At 45.6% G+C, this 23,681-nt stretch overlaps 1 protein-coding gene across 2 annotated transcripts in view; it reads left to right on the top strand.

Moving 5' to 3' along the window:
• The first annotated feature begins 981 nt into the window (after positions 1-981).
• Positions 982-23,681, top strand: part of MICAL3 (microtubule associated monooxygenase, calponin and LIM domain containing 3) — a 189,519-nt gene continuing 166,819 nt past the window's right edge. The window contains exon 1 of one of the 2 annotated variants that reach the window (XM_087767975.1): positions 982-1,119. The gene's annotated coding sequence lies outside the window, so the exon portion shown is untranslated. Of the gene's footprint in view, positions 1,120-21,825; positions 22,106-23,681 lie in introns of those variants that run through there. The other variant, XM_087767974.1, reaches the window with a different exon arrangement.

The following is a 23,681-nucleotide window of genomic DNA, read 5'->3' as shown; positions in this document are numbered from 1 at the left end:
CGGCCGCAGCCGTTCTCCCCGCGGCCGCCGGGCGTCAGCCCAGCCCCGAGCGTCTCCCTGCCGAGCAACGGGCGCCGGCGGCGGCCGCCTCGGAGTGAGGCCGCGGTGCTGCCGCTCCTCCCGGCGGCCCGGCGGCAGGGGACGGGGGTTTGGGGCGGGAGGCGAAGCGAGAGCGCTCCCCGCCGCTGCCCCAGCAGCGCAGCCTGGGCAGCTGCCGCCGCCCGGGCGGGGGGGCCGGGGCCCTCCTCTCCCGGCCTCCCCCTCCTCCGTCGCCCCGTGTGCGCGGCGCGAAGCGGGGTGCGCTGTTACGGGGGCTGGCGCTCGGGCGCAACGACGGCGTCTTCAGCAGCAGCCTGCGGGCAGCGATCCGCATTCTGCCTCGGTTGTTATTTAAAAACAATAGGGTGCCCTGGTTACAAGGTAATTATGGCAGTCCGTGCTCACTCTCTTCAAAAACGATTCTCTGCAGGAGGGGCAGGATTCATTTGTTTTGTAATGCTGACCGCCTGCTACGACCATTTAATCACAAAAATAAAATGCGCTAGTGCAGAACGTGTTAAAAAGTGAAATACATCTTTTAAAGGGGAGTTTCTGGGCCATTCCAGTGTTGGAAGCAGGGAGCAGGAAGGCGTGGAGAGTATGCTTAAAAACCTGATCATGACTCTCTTTTTTTATAAGTAGCTGTTTCCCGGCGGCCGGGCCGCGCACCTGCCCCCGGCAGCCGCGGCAGGGGCACTCTGCCGCAGCAGCACCGCATCCAGGGGTTCGCACCCCGCGCCGTCAACCGTGAAAGAAGTTCCTGGAGGATTCAGGCTGGTTAAGGCAAAAACACAGCACAGAAACATTGTAAAAGGAAGGGCCCAGCAGCCAAGCAAAGGCGGAGATAAAGGCGTTTCAGACTTCTGTTTCGGTTGCTTGGTGCTTGCAATTTGGAAAACAACATTCCTTTTTGGGAACTACAAGTCCCAAAGTGCACTGTGGGAAGAACATGCCTCGTACCAGCTAGTGCCCAGCACAAATTCCCAAATATGGATAAGGAATCAATTTTTAAAAAGACTCGCACTGGCTGGGTACTCCCCACTGAGACTCAGAAAAGGAGAGAGACAGCGCAAAACCAAGGTAGGTTTGTGATATGCAAAGATATTGTTCAAGAATTTCTTTTGTGGGGAGCAGCCAAGAATATTCTGTCCCTCAGAAGGGCAGCACAGCATTGCACTGGTGGTGTCGGAGCCGGCTGCCGCGGTGATGGAGGCGACTTTTGAAACAGGGGACTGCTGTTTCAGGTGGGGAGGTGAGCAGCAGGAGCAGCTGCTGCAGAGTCAGTCAGATCCTGTTTCCCTGCAGATGCTCCTTAATAATAAAGACCTGTGGAAAGCTATGAGAGCTGCAACGCCGTGTTAGAGGCAGGGAAGGGTCAGGGAGAGGTAGGAGTTGCTCTAAATAGAAGATCTGTATGAGCTGCAGCGTGGTTGTTTAAGAAGCCAAGGTGGAACAAGCAGCCTTGTAATAACCATAATTACAGGTAAAATTAATTTCTCTGTAAGGTATGGTAGAATGTTTTTGTACTTCATCCCTCTTCCTAGAGGGGACAGTGTGGTGCCTCGAAGGCCAAACCTCTTGCAGCTCTCTGACCTGCAAACAACAGTAACTCAGTAACAGGATTGTTTAACTTCAGGCCAGGAACAATTACCTATTTTATTGGCAATTTGTTAAACAAGCAAAATGAAATCATTCCGAAATAGAATCATCTTAGTGGAGATGAGGCGTGCTCTACCTCCAGGCTCGGGCACACGCGAAGCCTTGGAGGTTTGACCTGGTCGCGGGCAGCATCGGCTGCTGCCCCCGTTTCTCTCTCTCCCCAGCAGTTGGTCGTATTCCTCACGCAGCCCAGATGCGGCGCGTGGACTCTCTTCTGCTGGGTGACGTCACGCGCAGCTGGTCAGCCCGAGCCGTCATCCCAGCACCCTCCTCCTGCTATGTAGGGCCATGGAGCAGCAGAGTCTGCATGGCACAGCGCTGGGAATGTAGGAGGTGCAGCCCAGCCCTGGAGAGGAGCCTGAGGCCGTTTGGGCTGGCGAACCAAACTGTCACATGCACGCTCCTTGCCAAATAAGAATGATGCTGTTTTTCCATCTTTCCTTAAATGTGAACAGCTTAAACTGTTTTTAAAGCTGAAAGAGTCACTCTTGTACCTGAACTAGCCTACACAGCAGGACTATACCACTACACAAATACTGGAGGAAATCAGCATGTTTGCCCATGCTCCTGGATAACCATTTCTAGTAACCAGAAAAGCTAAAGTCAAGCAAACTTGCTGCCAGTGACAGGTAGTCAGAGGGAGCATCACAGTGGATTTTGTGTCCCGGGTGGGATGTTGATGCCCGGCTCCTCGCCTTTTATCTGAAATCAAGGATTTTTTTTTGCTGCTGTCATCCTGATTTTCTATAGGAAAAGAAAAGCGAGTTTCAGAGGGGCCTTGTTTGTGTCTGCATCAGCTGTGGATTCACAGGTTCCCCTCCTCCCTCTCCTGCCAGGCAGCTGAAGGAGAGTTTAGAGTTACAGGCACCTGTAACAAGGCCTCCTGAGGTAAATCGCCTCAAGCATTAATCCAGATCTGACCAGCACACGGTCACAGGGCCAGAGAGCTGGCAATCAGTCTTTTCCGTGGTCTCTTCTGTGTCAGTAGGCTGTTAATATGAGATTAGCAGCTTTAGGGAGACTTTGAGCTAGAAACAGGAGGCCCTATGATTTGATTTGAAGAGAAAGAAACCCTCTTAAACCCATATAAAAACAAACAGAAGAGCTGGAAATTATAAAAGGCGTTATAAACACAACTGAGGAAAGGACAGTTTCTAGGAAAGATGTAGAGTTTTGTAGTACACCGTAGCTTACCAGCAACCCTTTAATAAAGCAATGAGGTCCATGGAGACCACAGGTCCCAGCGTGCAGCGCTCTGTCCTTATCACCATGTGCTTTTGTTTGGGTCTGGCTAGACCAGGACATGTTGGAATCTGTAATTTGCTTGTAATTTCCATCAGCAGTACATCCCTATTACATATGAAGATAGCTGGCTGCAGATCCCTTCTGTTAGCCCGGATTCAGGGCTCCCCTAGCTCCCGGCAGGCGGTCCTCAGAGCCCTCGGCTGGGTGAAGGTGAACGCTTTCCGGCTGTGCGTTGAACAGATGGCCGGTCGGGACGCTCCGCTTTCTTATCTCACCGAGTGTGGTGGCACAGAATCAAACCTATTCCGGTGTTTCAAAAATAGAGCTAGTAAGAGGCGATTCACCCGATTCTAAGACCACCTGCTGATGTTCCTAGTTACTGTGGTTCAAAGCAGTTGCCTCTTATTTTGGCCACGTGAAAACCCACGTAAACAACAGGTGAGGATGGCAGAAGGCAGAAAGGGCACCTATAGGGGTAGTCACAGCCACAGGCCAACTGGGGGGGTATCATAACACAAGACTGAGCAAATTCCTGCTTTAACCTTCATCACAGATGCACAAAACACTGTGTAAGGTGCAAACGCTGGAAACTGGAAACACAGAGTTGTTTTCACAACTTGTCGAAACTTGAGTTTTACTCAGAAAATGGCAAAAGCTTTCTGAAACAAAGGGCAATTTTAAGTTGATTAAGCATCTTTCTTTGCTCCATATCAAACAAAATACCAGCATTGGCAAGGCAGCAGTCAAAGAATAACAACTGTTACTTTTGATTTCATTGTTACTATTATAATAGCAATAATTAGTGCTGGGTGGGGCATTTCATAGCTTTAAGGTGACCAATTTGGTTGAAGGCCTAAGGCATCTTCTTTTCTGCAACCGGTTATTATCTATGAGAAAACACTACAGCTTGTCATCACTGTAGGTCAATTAAATCCTATTTGCCTCGCACAGCATCTCTTTGCTCACTGATTTAGAGTCGCAAGCCCTTCTAATAGTTAATATCTCTTCTCAGAGGCCCACTTGCCCAAATCAGTTGTCAGCCATTAATCTCCACCTTTCCTCTTTTTCAAAAGCAAATGCACTCTCATGGTTGGGAGAAGTGCTTGACAGTGTGAATCCTGAAAGTATTTGTACCATAAGGCAAATGAGGTGATTTGAGAAAATATGTTTCTTGTCATTTTTAACCTAGCTTCCTTCTCAGTACTTCTTTTTTCAGTGTTTTTCAGGCATCTGTCCCTCATTCTGAACGCAGGTTTACCGCAATCTCCTGTTAATTATTGCTACAAACAGGCAACGCATGTTCTGCATCTTGAATTGGAAATGGCAGAAAGTGTTACAGAAGTTAACAAACTCTTCTGCATCTCAGGCTGCGGGTCCTGGCTCTTATCTGGCCAGGTCTTGCGATGCTCACGAAAGTTGTGACGCGAGGTTGTTTTAGGAAAGCCAGCAGTGCCGCAGAGTTGCGTGGTAGTGGCGTCTGAGCCCTGGGAGAGGACCCTCTGGGAGGGGGTTCTTTGCTGATGCCACCGCCGTGTCTTGTGTTTGGCAGTGAGTGCACCCCCCTGTGCCCCTCTGGCAGGAGGACTGCAGCCGGCAGGACTCCCCTGCTTGCCATTTTGATCGCAGACTTGATACAGTAACTAGAGAAGCTATTGCTTTCTTCATTAATTTGCCCCTGAGCTTTTTTACGTAGTCAATGAAAGTGCAGCACCTCTCTTTTGGGGAGGATTTCTCCCCTCCCTTTGAAGACCTGTGTGCTATTTTAGGGTCGTATTGGTTTGAGAGGTATGCTTATAGTTTGTGTGAAATTAATGTCTCCAGCGGTGTATTGGCCCCCGTTTCTCCAACAAGCTGATGTTCTCTTTCCCTCTGTTCCTCCCTTACTTGCTGCTCCTTCTCGTCTTTCTCAGCAATACCAGATGCAGACAAAGGTAGGATTAGGTGTCTAATCAGTTTATATAGCCTTAGACATATGTGTTTACTTCTTGGCACTGGGGGACGGGCAGCCTGTGAGGAATCTAACCCTTGTCTCTCAGTGAGGCTTTCAGCTTTGAGAGCAGCCTGAGCCTGGGCAGGCTGAACAGCCAGGCCAAAATTTTCTAGACACGTTTCCATTCCAGATGCCTGCTCATGGAGGAAGTTGAAAGCCCAGTCTGTATTACCAAATCTGAAATAATTTCTCATTTAGGGTTAGATCCAAAATGTTTCTTTCCAAAAAATGACTCAGTGTAGACAGCCTGAAAGAACTTGCTTGAAACATTACGGAAAAGCTAATAAACTGTAATTAATATCTTTTGGAACTCTACCGTAGATGGGGCAAGTTGTATTTTAAATATTTTTGGTTTATTAAAGTGAGCTTTAAGCTGTAACTCTCCATCTCCCACTGCAGTCATCCTTTGGCAGATGTAACCAGGGGAATTGAGCATGGCATTCCCACAGTAACTTACTCTCACCCCGAATCAACACTGGCTCGTCTGGAGAGTGGTAACGCAACGGCTTGTGTTAGTGCTTGGCAGCCGCTTCACTGCAAACTCAGTGGCTGCTTTTAAACCACCATTGAAAAGGGTCTGGACCAAGGTGGCTTGCTGGCTTTGCACTGAAGCGCTTGCGAGATCTTTTCCAGCATTTCCAGTAGGAGAATGACCTGGCGGTGGGGATGAGGGCGTCAGGGAGCGGAAAGAGCAGGGGACAAGTTGTGGGCTAAGGGTGAGCCCGGGGCGGGCAGGGGCAGTGTCACACCCAGAGGAGCTGAGCAGGGTGGGCAGCGTTGGGTGCTGATAACAGGTTTCGTCAACTGCACCAGACAAGGCGAGGTGATGAATCAGGTTCAGAGTCCATCCCGGGAGTCCAGTCAGGAGCAGCAGGAGGCAAGACTACGACATAGGTCCAACGTCCACCCAGGAGATAGAGAGAGGCCTGCAGACTTACTAGGCCTGGGTGCCCAGGCTGGGGCTTAGATGGATCCCTCCTTCCCAGTAGGTTCAGGGTGAGAGTCCTCGGTGAGGCTGGTCAGGGCATTTAAGGTCTATTAGTGCCATTGGCGGCGGGGGGGGGGGACGACACGGGGATGGGACATGGACAGACACACAACACCTGATGATGACTTCTTAAGCTGCTCCAGGTGTTTCTAAGATGATTAAAGAATGATACAATGTAGTCATTTTTGTAAACAATTCTACTAATTAATAGACTTGCACAAGTGTCTTGATTTAGCTAAAAATTAAGTGTCCTGGATAAGTACATTTCAAGCATTAAAATTATCCCAAGTCATCTTGGATGTAGAGTGTATTGACTGGAGATTTCTTCCTATGAAATTTTTCTCTGAACATCAGCTTCTCTTTTCATAAAACAGAGGTGATAACGTCATTGTCTTTCCTACCTGACAGAAGGCTTATAAGTTTTGTAGTTTAAGTTGTGTTTATGGAGTGTTTTGAGATATCTGGATGAAAAGAAATCGACTACCGTAAAGCAAAGGAGCGAGAGTACACTGTGGCTGTATACACTAGCAAAATAAAATTACTAAAGAGCAAAGTAATGGGAATGAGATTCACGTATAAATTTTGACCAGACCTTCAAGGATGGAAAATGGGATGGGTTCTGCCAGAGACTGGGAGCTTAATTTTTGCACTCAGGGATAGGTAGCATCTGCCCTCATGTTTCTCATTAAGTGTATTTGTGAGGAAGTACTAGAAGGGTAGTAGACGGAGGAAGATGAGAGCCGCATGCTGGTGTGTCAGGCTGGCACCAGGAATACAACTAAGTCATGAGGGTGGAGGCCACTGTAAACACGAGGGAAGGTTAAGAGAAATAGGGGGATGAGGATGTCATGGTACCTTTGACAGGGAGAGTGGATGGACAGACATGACTGATGATAGCTCTGGCGATTGGAAATGAAACCTTAAATAGCTCAAATTTGTTATTTGTATTCAAGAACACTTGTCCATGCCAGGACCCATGCCAGGACTCAGCGTCCGTCTTTCTGTGTCAAATTAAGCAGCAGTTAACATCCCCTGTGCACTGGGAGCTGCCGGAACAATAGGCCTATTCTAAGCTCCCCTTGCAAGAGCGTCTCATGCCAAAAGGTGTGTTCACCAGAAGAAATTCAATACTAGAAAGATACTCGGATAATTTTAGGAGATAGAATCAGTGCATGCTAAATCCCCAAAGGAGATGACTCTCAAAATAGTCTCACCAGGGAAGCATGCTCTGTAAATCATTACCAAAAGTCAGGCTAAAAGCACTAAAACACTTTGCATAATATGCACATGGTTTCTGCCTTGATCTTCCAGGCCACCGTTGTTTATTTCCCTAAGCTTGCAGTGATCAAAGCTGGTGCTCTGGTCTCGCTATTCATGTGACAGTTGAAGATTCAGACTGGTCACAAACAGGACAATCATGGCACTAAATCTCTGGAGCTGCCCGAATCATAGGGTTAGAAGAGGACTGTGAAGTACTTAATAGGCTGCCTACGCATTGCTCAGCAAGTCAGAGGTTAACAAAGGGCCTTATTCTTTGAAAAGATAATTGAGGCTGAAAACAAGTCAACCATCCCACAACTAAGCCGTGGAGATCATCAGTTCTTGTGAACAATAGCTGATGATGTTCGGGATTCAGTGAGTTAAGTGGTTAATCCTATACAGAAAGCTGCATCCATAATGGAGTTTAAATGGGGGGAATCCACCCAATTCGACCCCTAGAGAATTGCTTCCTGCTGTTACGCTGATGGATATGTCTATAAATATCATGGTAGCCATCAGCAGATAAAATCTCGCAGACTGAAAAGCCTCTCCCTATTAAATGATACATCGATCTCCATGAAACAGCAGTAGCCTGGGTTAATGAGCCACTGAAACCAATTCCCCTGCTCTCCCAGAGCGATTGTAGCCAAAGAGAAGGAAGACCCGTATCTTGTTTCCTTCTTGATTTGGTGAAAAAAAGTCAAAATCCTTATATACTCTTTCTTCCATAAGGCTGTTCCTTGCATTCTGTATTGCGCACTCAGGCAGCATCTCATCAGCCCTTTGCTGCAATTTGTTCCAAATTTATCCTTTACTGTTTACGTCCATGAGAGAAAGCCGTCAGCCAGGACAGTCAGGGCAAATCTGCCGTTGCAGTTTGCTTCAGATAAAGCGGTACCCTCCGCAGTGGCAGAGGACGCACCGGCAGGTTTGTGTACGTCCTCCAGCACAGGTACTAATGGGTGGCAGACAGACAAACTTCAGCAGCCACTTCTGTTCATCCTCAGCTTTTTCTGTCACTTTTGTGATTTCAGCAAAAAAGTGCTCACAGTCCTGATTTTTTTTTTTCTTCAAAGCTCAAAATCTTAAGATTTTTAAGCCTATTGTGTATAGCCTATTTCTAGTCTCAGAGCTGTTGGTACCATGTAACATGCACGTACACGCAGTAGTGGCGTAGACTTAAACCTCTATATTTGAATTCTCCATACTACCTGTATAATGCCTGTATGTGCATACAGGTCCCAGGACAAGTATGCCACCCTTCTGGTGCTTTAACTAGCTCTCCTGGTATTGAGAGATGCCAGCCAGAAATGAGTTAATCCACATTAAGTGGCTCTGATTTCTCTTTTGTTTTCTGTATGTTTATTTTCTGCGCTGTCCATTTGTTTCCCTTTGCTTGGCTGCCTCCATTTTGTTCTTGGCTCCTTGCTCCTCAGCTGCTGACTTACTGCAAATCCCATCATTTCTCAGCACTGGGGACTGTGACTGGCAGTTGTGCTGGGCGAACCCCTGGACGTCATTCGGGGACTTACCTGGAGAACTTGCAACGGGTGCTTTGCGTGGCTGCCCCGGCTGGCAACTGGTGCTGTTAGCAGTCTTCTTCCAGAGTTAGTAAGGGCCAAAAGACAAGAAGGATTAGAAGAAAGCAGGGCTTCGTAGTCCCCTGAAAACCATGCCCGTAGCTGCTTACAGTGTGAAGAGAGAGAAGGGGGGTAGTGAGAGCAGAATGATTACCATGCTTTCCTCTCTTCTTTCCCTTCTCTGCATGGACGTTTCTGCTTAGAAATAGTCCTATGCTCGTCTAGCAGTGACCTAGGCAAAGAAGAAGGGAACATTACAGGCACTTTCTTTCTGGACTTGTCCTTTGCTGCTTCAGTGTCTGAACGGGAGACAGTCGTTTTCTTCAGAGACCCCAGAAGGAGTTAAAGTAAACTGGAACATGAGAGAAGGATCATGAGATTCACCAGCTCAGCCTGCCCCGGTTGCGCCCGCAGTTGGGTCTGCTGAGTTCAGTGACTCAAAGAGATGAGCTGTCATTACCTCTGAAGAGCCAACGCACTAAGAGAAAACGATTCCGCTCCGTTTTCAGAAATATCAACAAAATTGTTTACCAAGTTCCAAAGAGTTATATTTTTGGCATCCCTGTGGCCTCTTTTGGCCTGTTGAATGTTACTGATGAGTAAGAAGGAAAGAACTTGACTTGACTCTCAATTATAAAGCAGAATTTGTATGGCTGACAGTTAAAGAAAAACAAAGCAAACCCAGTATTTTGTACATTTACCTCACAGGATCTGGAGAGACGATAACTACAGAGCCCACTGATGTGAATTGGAGGATACGTCCTGGTTTTTAAAGTCATGTCTCTGGTCTCTCAAAACAGCCGCAACTTGAAACACCCAAAATCAATGCTTGTACATCTAGTTGTACATGGCCTGCTCAGAGTCATACAAGACGGTGGAGAAGCTGGGAGGTGGCCTCAAACCTTTTTTAGGAAGGTGAGATTTCTGTCACAGACAAGCGTCCTCTTTGTCCTTGGAGGCCACATTAACCATGACTCCGCTGTAGCCTGTGCTCAGCCTCTGTAGCATCAAGAGAGCCCTGGTTAGGCTTCCTAAAGGAAGGACAGAATTGCAGATATTTCCAGGACTCGGTTGGGAAACCGATCCCCTTTTGGCAGGGGCTGCAACCACCCCTGGTTTCTGCCATTGTGCTGAGCGCGGGGAGCCCCCCTCTGCTCTCACCACTGTGCAGGTGCGGGCAGGGGGTAGGTGCAGCGAGGCTGGAGCCTGAGGGTGAGGTGAAAATGCTCTGAAGTGGGTAACAGGGCTCAAGGTCTTCACTGCGAACTCGGATTCCATAAAAGTACATGTGACGATGCCAGAAAAGCTATATATTCTTGAAAGAGCCACAGGAGGATGGTGTTGCTGACTGCATAACTTGGGCTAGAAATAATAGCCACGTTGGCACTGGCCACTGCCTGTGAAAGGGAGTATGAAAAGGAACAGGGAGAGCCCAGAGAGCAACAACAGTGAAATAAATAGTAGCCTAATAAACAATTCATGCCAAGGATTTATACAGTGCTTTACTTATTCAAAGCACTGTGCAAAACATTAGCTGATTAACCTTAATTAATCATTCAGGTAATTAAATGGAAGCAGAATGAAAATGGTTAGAGGAAGTTTGGAGTATGAAGGCTTCCTGAAATCATTAAATGATTTTGCTGTCTTTGATGGAAGGAAGAATTTCTTCCTTTAGGGTTTCAATGTGCTCGCAGTGTGGGTGTTACTGCAGTTTTAATAACCACCTGCTTAATTCACTGGGATGGGAGATTACATGCCAAAGGTTTCTTGTTTGTTTGAGTAACTTTGGCAGTTATATGGGCCTAACAAAAATGAGAAGTATCACCAGCTCTGTGTTTCAGGACACAGAATGATGACCAGCTTCAGGAAGAAATCTTGTTCCTTTGACTTCTCACCAGCAGGATGGGTCGGTATGCATTCCTTTGCAAACTTTAGCATTTGCCATTGCTGGGAGATAGGGTGCGGTTACGGCATGGCCGATTGCTTTAACTGAAGCAGGAGGGGAAGACGAAGCTGTTCTGTCATTCGATGTAGAGGAATCACTGAATGAGTGTGGCAAAAGACACTGAGAATGCTGCGAGTGAAAGCTAATTTTTTTATGGATCAATTCATTCCCCTGAAGTCAGAAGATAAGATCCTCTGGCAGAGATTCAGTGCAACTTGATTCCTGCCTGTGGCATATTTAGGTTTGTGTTATTACCTGCTGCCCACACTTACGTAGCATAAACTCCTGAGAGAACCTGTGAAGAGCTGTGTTTTTAGTCAGCTGGCCTGAATCACTGCTTTGCTGGTGAACCCCTTCAGCTGCTGGAAGAAGACCTGTTTCATACCAGGCCAGCATGTAGCTCTGATTTCCTAAATTCAAAGACTGACTTACCGCACTGTGTAAGTCAGGTTTTCAATTTACCTGCAACCTGAGAACTCAGCATCTTAGACAGGTACAATGCAAGCTGTTGGTGCTGCAGATAAAGCCTACAACCTACAAGAAAGCCGTGATTTAATAGACTGCTAATTGCTCTGATACTTTTGCTACCCTCCTTCAAAAAGACTGCAAAAGCCTGTGTTTCCTTCTGATCTGGGATACTGTCACTGTAAGCAATGAAAGCTATCAGACTTCTTTTTTCTCTCCCTTTTCCTCTGTCTAGTTACCCTAGGGACAGGAGATCCTGGCAGCTAGACCTACCCCAGGCTTTTGCCTTTTGTTTTGCTGTACTTTTCTCTTGGCACAATTCAGACGTTTTCAGTGTTGTGCTTCCACAATCACATGCTAAAATATTTGCACAGCTGTCTGATGACAGAAAAGGGGGGAAAGAGAAAATCCACTCTTCTGTTATTTGAAAAGTTCAAAACAAAACAAAAAACCCCAACCAAACTGAGTTTAACATGCATTAATCATATAAAATCTTCCGTTTTCTCTGCTCTTGTGTAACAGAATCCTTTTTCACCTTGCCTCCTTTCCCCCATGTCCTTCACCTTCCTCTTCTTGTACATACAAACCCACGTTTTCATGCTTCTTTTAAAACGCCTGTGGGTTAAAACGCCCGTGGGACTCCATTGCCCACCTGTGTGCACTCACTTCAGCCTGTTCCTGGTGTACAGAAATAGGACCAACTCCTACAAGCTATAATCAGGCATTCTTCAGGCAAATCTCTGACTGAAGTCAGTGGAAGTTTTGGCAGAAGGACCGCAAAACTAATTACATTCCTCCCCCATGTATATATATTGGATGGTGATGAGAGATGAGAAAATACTGCCTAGAAAGAAAGTCCATTAATAAATGAGAGCTAGATGTGGGGAAGAACAGTTGATTGAATTATTTATAATGCAGTTATAAAATTGCTGAGTTGCTGAGCTTTCCAGAAACCCATCAATAACAGGCATGACCATAGCAGCAGTTAACAGGAATATAGGCAAGCAGGAGCAAGGATCTCCATGAAAATCAGGTGTGGAAATATTGTAAAAAAAGCCTAGCATATCCAAATCATTTAGCACAGAACATATTTTAGTGTGGTGGTAACTTTCTAATAGCCTTGAAAACTTGTCGTGAATGAATTTTACCAGCAGTGCACAGGGAATTTCAAGTAAAAACTGAGCAAACGTGGGCCCATCTTTTAGAAATAGTAAAACATCACAGACACTTCTAACAAGGTTAACTACAGATCATAGGGAAAAAAATTAAATGCATGTTTAAAAAAAACCTGGATAGTAATACTAAGAGCAAAAATGAGCCTCGATGTTGAAAGAACCAATCTTGTCACATATTTTTTTTGTCAGAATTACCTAATTAGTGACTGATGATACTGCATTAGATCCCTTGGTGCAATGAGTGGAAGATTCAACTTCTCAAATCTTCAGTGGCTAAAAGAAGGAGAAGTGAAAAGGCCAATAAGCTCTTTTTCAGCTTTGACATCTATAATTCACATGCATGGACCGCACTCCCACTACAAACAATCCGCTCCCTTCCTACACACATAAACACACACTCCCTGCCTTTATCCTGCTCTCGGACCACACACGCATCTCTGTCCACTTTCTGCCCTTCCCATCAGCCAGCCTCCCCCCTCGGACGCACGAACACCTCCTCTGAACCAGCTCCTCAATTAAAGGTGTGTTTCCACCATGGTCCACCAAGTTTGGGGTTTTTTTTAAGGCTTTCTTGCTGTCCTCGGTCGTGAGCTCCAGACAAAGCCTTCCTTTCTGTGAGGGAACTTCACAACCAGGAATGTGGTCTGGACATTCATGCACAAAGGAACATTCATGTTCCCGCTCCTGTTCCTCTTAATCGTTAGGAAGAACGAATGTGCTGTGGCTTTAGCCTTCCAGCTCAGTTAATGAAATCTATGTCCTCCTGTGGCCATACATTTAGGGTAGCTCTCTTTTTCTTTGTGGTTGAGACTGAAGTGTCCAGGCGCAGGGATGTACTCTCTCTGTACTGGCCTGGATCCAGCAGCCGGAATGTCGTTTCCAGCCCTTTAGCCTCTGAAAATGTCTGTTTGTGAAATTAGCCTGATGAGGCGACTGATGAGAAATTGGTGCTTATTAGCTGCTGTCATTTTTATACCCTCTTCCGTAAGTAATGGTACAGCAGCCCTCGTGATCCCATTAAATAGCTCTAGCTAGCGCTCTGACTGCGGAAAGCTAAAGCTGCAAATGGAAAAGGCTTCTCGATGCTGCAGGCCAAGGCCAGCCACCTCCTCTCCCCTACATTCCTCTGCGGCTTTCATACCCCCTGCTAGCCCAGTGTTATTCCTTCTCGAGACTGCCTTCTTCAGGGGACAGCTTCATTTCGAATGGCTTCATGCTATCAGACCCAGAGGCACTAAGGCTTTTCCACCAAGTCAAGTGTAAAAATATCGGGGGGGGGGGGGGCAGCAAAGCAGATATATTTAATTATATGTGTCAACCAGCATTTTTCCTATGTAAGATTAAGTGTGCGGTTCGGTGTCTGATCTTATTGCATTCTCATTTACGGTTACTGAAGAAGTATCCATAAAATGCCCAGGGTAACATGAATTTTTATCACATGCCTTCATATTTTTAGTAACCCCATATCTGTGTGGAACCAGATGCTCAAGTCTGGGTATACTCATATCTAATTTTGAACAAGCCACTAAGCCACCATGCAAGGAGGTGGGGGGATGCTGTTAAAGTCCAGCATCTTTAATATGAAGGCTCCAGGCTTCCCGAGACTGGCCCTAGATGGGCTTACCTACTCGGCAGATAGATACTCCTGCAGTGCCAAGTCTAGCGGCATTGTCATGGCCATCACTGCATTTGGTGATGTTCTCCAAGTCCCACGTTTTAGAATCACGTAAGCATAGGAGAAACATAACTTTTTCTCTAAGCCAAATTAAATTACAATCTTTGTAGAGCTGGAGAAAAGCTGGAAAACTGAGTCTGAAGGCAGAGGCAAAGACAAGTAAAATGCCATGAATTGTTATTCTTTTTAAAGTCTGGGATTTTTTTAGCCCACTCATAGTTTTTTGAATGTGGTTCAAGTCTTTTTAACCCTCCTGGCTGATACGGCTGTTCTGAGCTAGTTCCACCTCTGCTGCTTCAGATTATAGTGGGGCAAAAAGGTACTTAAGCCCCTGTCATGGTGGGATCTTTAATATTTGGATTTTAGCATCTGGAGGCGTGTCCCTACCCAGCAAGTTGAGATGAGCACTGTCAGAGAAAGCTCAAACAACTTGAGTTAGAAATGAGGATAGGAAAGTTAGTCAAGAAAACAAACGTGTGGTTTTTACTTCTGTGTGTTTGTTTTTGTCCATACCACCTACATGCACACAGAGCTGTATTTGTTACTGGCGTCCTGGGAGAGGAAATCCATTACCTTAAAAGAAGCACTTGGCATTAGGAGAGAATAATAAGGACAGCAACAAAGAACTGTTAGCAACATTTTATTAAGAAGATGAGATAAATAGTCTGTTTCGTAAACAAGAGGTATTATTTAACTATCCAAGGATTTGCTTTCCAAAACAAGCCTGAATTGTTCATTGTCCAGCAAAATAACGCCTGCTTCTGCAGTCCTGGCTTCTTCTCTAACTACAGCCCGGAGCCTGTAGGTCTCCGCTGCTGTGGTCTGTCCTGTCTAACACTACTAATAATATTTATGTCAATATTACAATAAAAATATCTTAAACAAGTAGAAACCAGCAATATTAAGGCTCAGAAAGGGCAATGCCAAGACTTTACAGTTGAGGGGACAGGAACAAAGGAAATGTGCTGGCCCTGAGCTTCCCTGTAGCTGTAATAGGGCCTCACTGACACACTTGCACTCGGTCATGTTGGCAGAAAAATACCTTATTACTGCCTCAACTGCTCAGTCACCTGCTCAAGAGAGACAAAATTATGTCGCTCTGTCCTAGCACTTCTTCAAATACTGGTGAGCGTGTGCCGATGTTCAGATGTTTACCAGAACAAGGTTTCTTTTTTCCTGTTTTCACATGACACGGTATTTCCCAGAGGAAGTGAGTGGCTCTCTCGGGGTTATGCCAGCTTTCCTATACCGTACAAACAAGGTTTACAGATGCTGTAGAGCTCCGTGAGTGGAGTGACCGAAGTCTGTGTGTGCCAAAGCCGGGAGGGGAAGTACTTTCTGTATAAAACAGCTTTTTTTAAAGAAATGGGTGGATTACCCAGGTCAGAGGAATCCTCCAAGGAGGAGGCAATCCATACATTCGGTGCTCCCATTGCCGCTCCCTTACCAAGCCACAGGGGACCACTGCTCTGTTACCACGGCAACAGTGACGAACTGGCAGCCAGGCCCATCATCACACAGCCTCCCCGAGACCCTGCGAGATGCTCTGGGAAAGACGTACCGAAGGAGATTTGTATCCCAGATCCCATTTCCTTTTTATTTTGGCTTTACCTTGCAAGCCTAGAGAAAGAGAACGTTATTTGTGCCAGCTCTCCAAAGAGAAACCTGTGCGGAGGCAGGGGACGAGGAGTGGCGAGGGGGCTCTGATTTAGACGCCTGCCCTGGCAGAGGCGGGTGAACTATGAGCACCGGTCGGGGAGGAGTTGACTTGTGCGAGAAGAACGTCGCTTACGCAGCCTTCCCCTGTGAGTACTGCCCCGGCCGGCCTCTCGTACCTTCTGCTGAAAATGTTATTTATTGTTTGTTACGGACTATAAAATTCTGGGGTTTCTTGTTTCTAAGGGGAGGAATTTTCTTTTGTGCTAGCTCTTCTAAATAGGCTTCACGCAAAATCCATGAATGCACTACTACTGGATTTTTTTTTTCTAGGCATGAAGTCCTGCAGGAGCTGCAGACTTACCCATTAGCAGCAGGTTTCTCGGAGCAAGCTCGATGAAATCTGCAGGGCAGTATCTGCAGTTTGCAGTGAGCGCCGCACAAGCCGTAGCTTAATGCATTGATACCAGGTTTTGTACTCTAGCCAGCTGATATGGTACTATCCAAAGATCAGCTTTTTCATTTAATTCATGATTCCAGCCTTTGTTATACACACTAACTTATTGTATTTGTTGAGATTAAGAATTTAAGCAGCAAGTAAACCAAATGTTGCTTGGAACAGGTGCAGAAAGAGTATTTGCCCTATGGAGGATAGAGTTACAAGCAATTTCATTCCAGCGAGCCAAACAGATGCATCAGATAAACTGCTGATAAAAAGAATGATTTTATTGGCAAAGATCCACCACACTCCACCGTAGCACATGGATATCATAGTCAAGCATACAGACAGATAGTAGTCAAACATACAAAAGCCATGGGTGAGATCAATCTAGCATGGCTAACAATAGGCATCTAAAAATGTAATTGTGCTACAGAGCAGTATGATCATCAGTTTTAAATTCTTACCTGAAAAATATTAATTAAAGCTAGAGATCCATGAGAAAAATATGCTGCTTTGTAAAAAATAATAATGCATTGCAAAAAAAAATAAGGAAAAACAAACCAAAGGGATCTTGTACACCATAGATCTGAAATCTCGATCAACCTGCAGCCTGCTCACATGAAAGCCAAGGAGATTTTTTTTCTCCAGATGAATTTGGTGCTTGTGCTGTTCCTTGGCCAGACGGCAGCACTGGGGCATCTCTAGCTGTAATCTCATTAAGACTATTAGGCTGTGCTTGTGCTTGTGCTCTGTTGCTGGCATGGATTTAGGCAGACAAATGATCCTTGGAGCATGGATGGCTCTCACAGATGAGAGGAGATGGGCTACGTTCTTTCTCACGAGGTTTGAAAATCTTACAGCCTCGACTTTGGAAAGGCACTGTTTGCAATCCAGCCGGAAAGGCCAATAGGGACAGGTCCGCTCAGTCCAGGCACACAAGGGCAATTTATGAACATAGCTTCTGTTCGTGGTAATGGGAGTCACATGTGTAAGTTCTCCGCACAATAACAGCAGAATACACTCCCTTCAGTGTGTAAATAGTATAAAGCTGTGCCTGTGTGAGTGTTGGCATGAGAGGCTGGGCTACAACAGAAGAGAAACAGAAATCAGAAATGAATTATTTGTTCATTTTTCCACCCCCAGAACCAGTCTTGTGTTCTGCTTTGTCCAGTCTGTTATAACTAACACACGCGTGGTAGCTTTTGCTTTTGTGGACTGTTTGACCAGACTTGAAAATATTTTGATGGTAGAGGATGTTTCTGGAGTCGGAGAGAAATTCTTTTCATTCAATTTTATCCCATTACTCTTCACTGCAATTCCTCAGGACACCATAAGTACCTGTTCTTCCTTTTTTGTGTTCCTGCATTGCTCAAATATTAGCAGATAGTTCTGCTCCTCTGCAGCAGTGGAGTTTAAGTACTTCTGGATGTAAATGGATTTCCAGCCCCCTCTGTGACCTCTGCACATGTGGACCTCTTGCACATAAACCCATACCGGTTTATGTCATTCGCGCATGAACCTCAGGAAGCACTTTGCTGAATGAATGCCAGTGTACCACACAGTTCATAAATATGTAAAAGTAATGGGCCCTATCCCAACAAGCTCAGATTCAGAAACGTTTAGCAGATGTTCTGGCTGTGGGGGAGGAAAACAGGAGATGAATAACTGCAATACTGCAATAACAAATACTTTGTTGATGAAACTGCACGTAAATTAGAATGACAAACACACCCTTACCAGGACTTTGGCCTATCCATAAAACAACATCAACATGGTTTATTAATAGTAGTTCCACGTTCTCAGGATCAATAAAGTGACTTCATTGATTTACTTTCCCCTTTTTATGGATACTTCTCTAAACAGTGATGAATTTGGATGGAACGCAGGTAGAGTCTCTTTTATAGCTTGTCAAAGGACAGATCTGATAGTACTAGTAAAGCAATACGGTTCTCGACCAGGGCCACCTTTTGCTAAAGAGAACCTAACTATGGGTAAGTCAAGAGTTTGAAGAAAACTTCCAGACCTGTTTTGAGATTCAGGGCTGTTGATTATTTCTAGACAACACCACAAGGGAGCTGCTCTATACACTTGGTTAAAGGAGTAAAAAGCTGTTGCTTTAAAAACAAGTATACAAAACATAGCTCAGGCTCTCCCCTAATCCAAACTCCAAATAGTAAACGTGCCTTTTAGACCTTAATGCATGCTACGTGGAGTAAACCAGTCCCAGGGGGAGCCGTGCACAGGCAGCTCTTGTGCGGAATTTGTATAGCTCAAATTAGGTGAAGAACCAATGATGTGTCTCAATGCTGACCTCGCAGGACTTTCTCTCTATTGCATCTCACCACGGTATATTTAAATCCGTTCCTTTAGTCCTTCTTGGGGACCAGCTGAGTACAAGGAAATACCGTACTTCTGATTTTTTGTTTAATATATTAATTGAATAGTATGGCAACAGTCTAGCAGTACTTCATCTGGGTCTGGTAATCTTCTTGCATATCTATATTTTGCTCAGTGAAAAGCACTTGTCTTACTGCTTTAGATGATCTTGCACCTCTTCACACACCCGGCTGTGTTGTTGTTCTTAAAGGAAGCGTGAAGTCAAACTCAGCTGGGCTACTCTTCCTGGCCCTTAGCATACTGTACAGTTTTGGGAGGGAGTTTTCTGCCCTTGTGTAGCCTTTGTTTTGGGTTACCCCTACTTAAAAATTTACAGTATAGTGAAGTGAAAGTTCTGTGTTTCTAATTAGCTTCTTGTATGCCCACAGTCCTGAGTCATAGCAGCAAACCCAGCCACAATTTTACATTTTACCGCTTGCAAAATCTGTGAGCAGTGAAATTATCTACAGTGTGCATGCACAGACTCAGAGCCTGTCTTATTCCCAAAACGCTCCCAAATGCTTAAGTCTACACTGAACCCTCAGCAGATTTGCACGTAGCCCCAGAGAAACGTTCCGTATTAGTTCCTATCTGAAAGCTTATTTTCTTAGCCTGAAGGGTTAGAAACGTTTTTCTGTATGATCAAAGTTTACTGGATCTGATGGGCCAGCTTTTTATTTCCCTGTTGAACTGGAGAATTTTTTACCTAGCTAAAAGTTCCTACTTTTTCTTAGTGAGCCAATAGGTAGTTTTTTCAAGTGAATCAGTCTTGTATTTGTTTTCTTGTAATAAAACACCACCAGCAATTGATTTGGAACTCAGCTCCCACCCCTGCACACAACATCGCTCCAGATTAGTGTGTGCATGTGTGCTCAGGGGTGGCGGAAGGGGTTAAATAGTATCATTTTATAAACGTTACAGTTATTCAGTTGCTTATGCAGTGAATAACCACTGGCATCAGGAGAATGCTGGGTGGTTGATGACTTCTGCCTTGTATTTCAAACACAAGTTGAACACCTGTGTTATTGCTTAGGAAGTCAGAACTGGACAACTCTTCCTGCTACCAGTTGCAGCTGATGCAGGAGACAGCAAATTTTAAGACCTCTGTAGACTAGACTTTCCCTGCTGTCCCTCAGTTTCTTCTGGAAACATTTCTCCTCTTGGAAGCATTCAGCTGCTGGTTTGTATACAGATTACTTTTACATTAAAAAAATGTGCTCTATCTATCCAAGTAGATGTGAGCATCAGAAAATAAGGTGATCTAATCCATCAAGGAGATCCCCAATTAAATTGCCTCCAGCAGGCAGCAACTTAAATGCAGTGACTTTTAGCAGAAACCCTTGCATACAGGAGATAAGAGTTCTGGTTAATGGAGATGCCATTCAGTGGCACTTTGGTTTTGTGTTGTGGCCTTGACTTTTACAAATACTGCCACGTATGTGGAAAGCAAAAGAAATCCTCTGGCACTGTAAACGCCAGACTAAGACGTATGAAGAGGAGGGATGTTTGCAGAACACACCAAGTGCTCCTTCTGTTCTACATCACACTGGTAAGGCCTCAACTGGGAACATGCTGTGTGCCGTTCCTGCACAGGGAAATTCAGGAAAGACGTGGACTAAAGTGAGAGCCGCCAAAGGTGAACATCGAGAATCCCCAGAAGTCTCACAACATAACCTAGGAGGACAGGCAAGAAGAAATGGAGTTTTAGGTCTGGGGAATGTAATAAGAAGTGACATGATAAATCTTCATGCATCTAAAAGGCTTTTGCAGGAGGGAGAGGAACAAATGTTTTCTTTGTCTGTGATGGGTAGGATGAGAAGTAGATATAAATTATGGTAAAAGAGATCCAGGTTAATCATGAGGGAAAACTTTCTGAAGGCAAAAAGAGTGAATCATGAGAAAAGAACATCTTGCCTGAATAGACCGTGGTCTCTGCACCACTGGGGAGGTCTTCAAGGGGTGCCACAGATGGGACAGAGATGCTTTCACAGGGATGGTGTTAGATGACCTCTCAGCATCCCTTTCAGCCCTGTAATTCAGTGATCGCCTCCTCGTTTGAAAATCCGCTTGCTGTGTTTTTACTTGTTCATTCCAGATGTGGGGACTCCGCTCTGGGACAGTATGCTTCCAGTGGAATTTGCTGTGCTTGGTTTTTAAAGAGATTAGAAATTCCCACAGGAGCAGTCATGCACCTGGCAAGTTCTGAGCCTTGGAAGGTCGTCAGAACAGAATTCAAGACTCCCTGGCCATTTTTACTGTGAAAATAGCTTTGATGTCATGGAGATACCAAAAACTTTCTTGGATTTTATTCTGTAACTTGCCTTCCCTGCTATACTCCTTGTCTAACTGTGAGCAGCACCTGGCCCTTATGAACCTTCAATAATTTATCTTAAAAACAGAATATATAAAAAAGTCAGGCCTTATTTTTATATATTGGTTTTTCAGAATGGGATGCTGTACCATACTCTGACCTTATTTTGAGCAGTAGCAGCTCACCTCCTTTTAAGAGCTGAATCCTGAACTGCAATATTTTTCCTTGGGTTGATTTGGGACTGCTGCCTCAACGGCTGCTCTGCTTACTAGCGGTCACTTCTGGAGCGCCAGGCACCCAGTTTTACTGTGCTTGCAGGCACTCATTCACAGGGCATCGCCTCTTGGCTGTTACCAGTGGGTGACTGTTACCTAGCCCAGTGCTAACCAGCAGTTCTGTAAAGTCCTCAGGGAAGACAGAGCGATGGGCTTACCTTGCACATCACCAGCCTGGAACATCAGTCTTCTACTAGGCTGTGATGCAGGATTTCAGCTGTCTTAGCTTGCTCATACAAAGTAGCCCATTTTGTACAGATGTTGCAGCCCCTTGTTCTTGTGTGTGCGCTTTATTAGCCTAAAGTTCTGTACAGTACTGCCTTCCACCCTCCTCCCACTCTGAACACCACGTGCACGCGGTGAAAAGAGACATGCAAAGGAAGTATAGTGCTTTGTTTTTGCTTTAGTTCTACTTGTTTAAACCCTTCCTCTTACAGCGCATTGTGAAAACTCCTCTGGGAATCTGACAGCATAATGATGCAAATAGCCCTGTCATATGACTAAGCCTCTCTGGTGCTGGATTCCAAAATACCAAGCCAAGACGTACAAGTCTTGCTGTGGATGCCATAGGCAGCCTCATGCGAGAGTGCAGATGGCTCTTCAATTCCCTAATGGGAATTGTTCAGGTCCTTATTAGCATTTTACAAAGATTACTGTTAAACTGACAGCCCTCCTCCTGACTGTTCAGAGGCAGAGCGCTCAGCCAGTAATCAGCGGACACGCTGTACGCATTGGCTTCTTTGAGAGCGTTTTAAAATGTCTCCCCTATCACCGTATGTAAACCTGCTCTTCCATCTGCTTTCATTTTTCAATAACCTAACGCATCCTCAACCTGAATCTTTGTAGAGGAGGACGCCTTGATATTTTGGTTATCAACAGGTAATACAGGCTGCTGGCTCCCCTGCAAAGAGCTACTACGCCAGTGACCTTCACTGACTTCAAAGGTGGAAATATCCGTTGACTGGAGGAGCTCTTACTGCCCTTTGGTACTTGCACGTGCGCGACTTTTTGCGCATCTCCTCAGGTAAGGACAGGCGTCTTTGCCAGATTTTCCAACACGTAAGCTGAATCAGCAGGCTGCGGCTCTCAAGTGATTGCAACCAGTAGCTCTAATTTCTATGCTCATGGAAACTCCATCAGTAAACAGGGTGGGCTGAGCCAAGTTTAGATCAGCTGAAGGCTTTCCTCCATCTGTTCTCAGACAGGGATATAGATAGTGATTTGGGAATTGGGCACTTCTGGCTGGTATTTGTCACACCACACTGTAGCAAGAATTTCCTCAGCCGTGTCACGAGCTCATTTTATGCATCTCTTATGAACGGTATCTGTTTTGGTTTTTATCACGTCATTGCAGTACCTGACTGCTTTTCATGCCAAAATCTCTAATAGACTGTGGAGATCAAAACTTCTCTTAAGGTACAGTTGGAAGACTATGGCTTTGGTAGGACGTTGGGACTGTGTGGGTCTGGATGTGAGACGTTTGAATTAGCTCTGCTGGAAAGGCCTATTTAAAGGAAAAACGGTGTATTTTTGCATTACCATTGCTGTTATGATATTATCCTGGGTTTGTACTTGATTCCTAATCCCTGGGTCATTCACAGTGCTTCTGCATTAGTTTGCATTCCTGCTCTATTCAGGTGCACATTGACTGGCTCCCTTGGCTGAAGAATTCAAGGGCATGCTCAGCCGAGCGCGGCAAAGACAGCACATATGTGTGCATCACTTATACACACTAAAGTGGACAGATAGGAACGAAACATGTATATATAAACAGTAGACAAACATCTACATATATTTATATGCACACAGAGGTGGGTGTATGTATATGCTGAACTGACAATGCTCTTCTTGAGTGCTAGTTCAGATGCAGAGCATTCAGTAAATAACCAGTGGCTTCTGAGAGCGTTGAAAAAATTAAACAGATGTGCATACATATATGTAGATATAAGCCTACATAGACACTAAAGATTTCTATGTTCCTCTCAGTACTTTCTTGAAGAACAGGGGTTTGTCATTTCCCTGTCCATCCAGTACCTATACTGTTACCTCAGCGTGACCTGATGGATTAGTCAATATTTGGGTCTTCCAAGTTGATTCAATTAGCAGGAGACAAGGATAATGGGAGCAGGCATTCAGCTGATGTAATTGTGTACATTTTGCAGAGCACACAGGCAGGGAGCTGTTTTCCCGAACGCAGCAGGATCCAAACAGGAGGGGTTGCTATGACCACAGCTCCAAGCTTCTCCCCAGCCAACCCCGAACCGAAAATATATTTAGCCCTTTCTCATGACGATTTTATAAGCGTCTCTTCAGCCATTTTTAGACCCGATTTGCCACCTTCCTCCTGCCGGTCTCTCACGTGCCATCGCTCCTGCGCTTCGCTTCGCCAGCGTTTCGCACCTAGATGCAAAGCGCGCGTGGAAACGGCCCAGGCGCGCACCCGGGCTCGTGCCGGCGCCTCGCCGGCGGGCAGGGCGCCGTGCGGCGGCACCCGTTGTTTCCGCCGCCCGGCCTGCGCGGGGCCCTCGCGGTTCTCGCCTCCTCTGGCGGGGCTGCCGCCGCTTTGTCCTTGCGGGGGAGGGAAGGAACGGGGCGGTTCT

Source organism: Nipponia nippon, unplaced genomic scaffold (genome assembly GCF_047370975.1).
Source record: "Nipponia nippon isolate SJK-2023a ecotype South Korea unplaced genomic scaffold, ASM4737097v1 scaffold_3, whole genome shotgun sequence".
Classification (NCBI taxonomy): domain Eukaryota; kingdom Metazoa; phylum Chordata; class Aves; order Pelecaniformes; family Threskiornithidae; genus Nipponia; species Nipponia nippon.
Note: the sequence above shows the minus strand (reverse complement) of the source record. Positions and strands in the feature narration are given on the sequence as shown.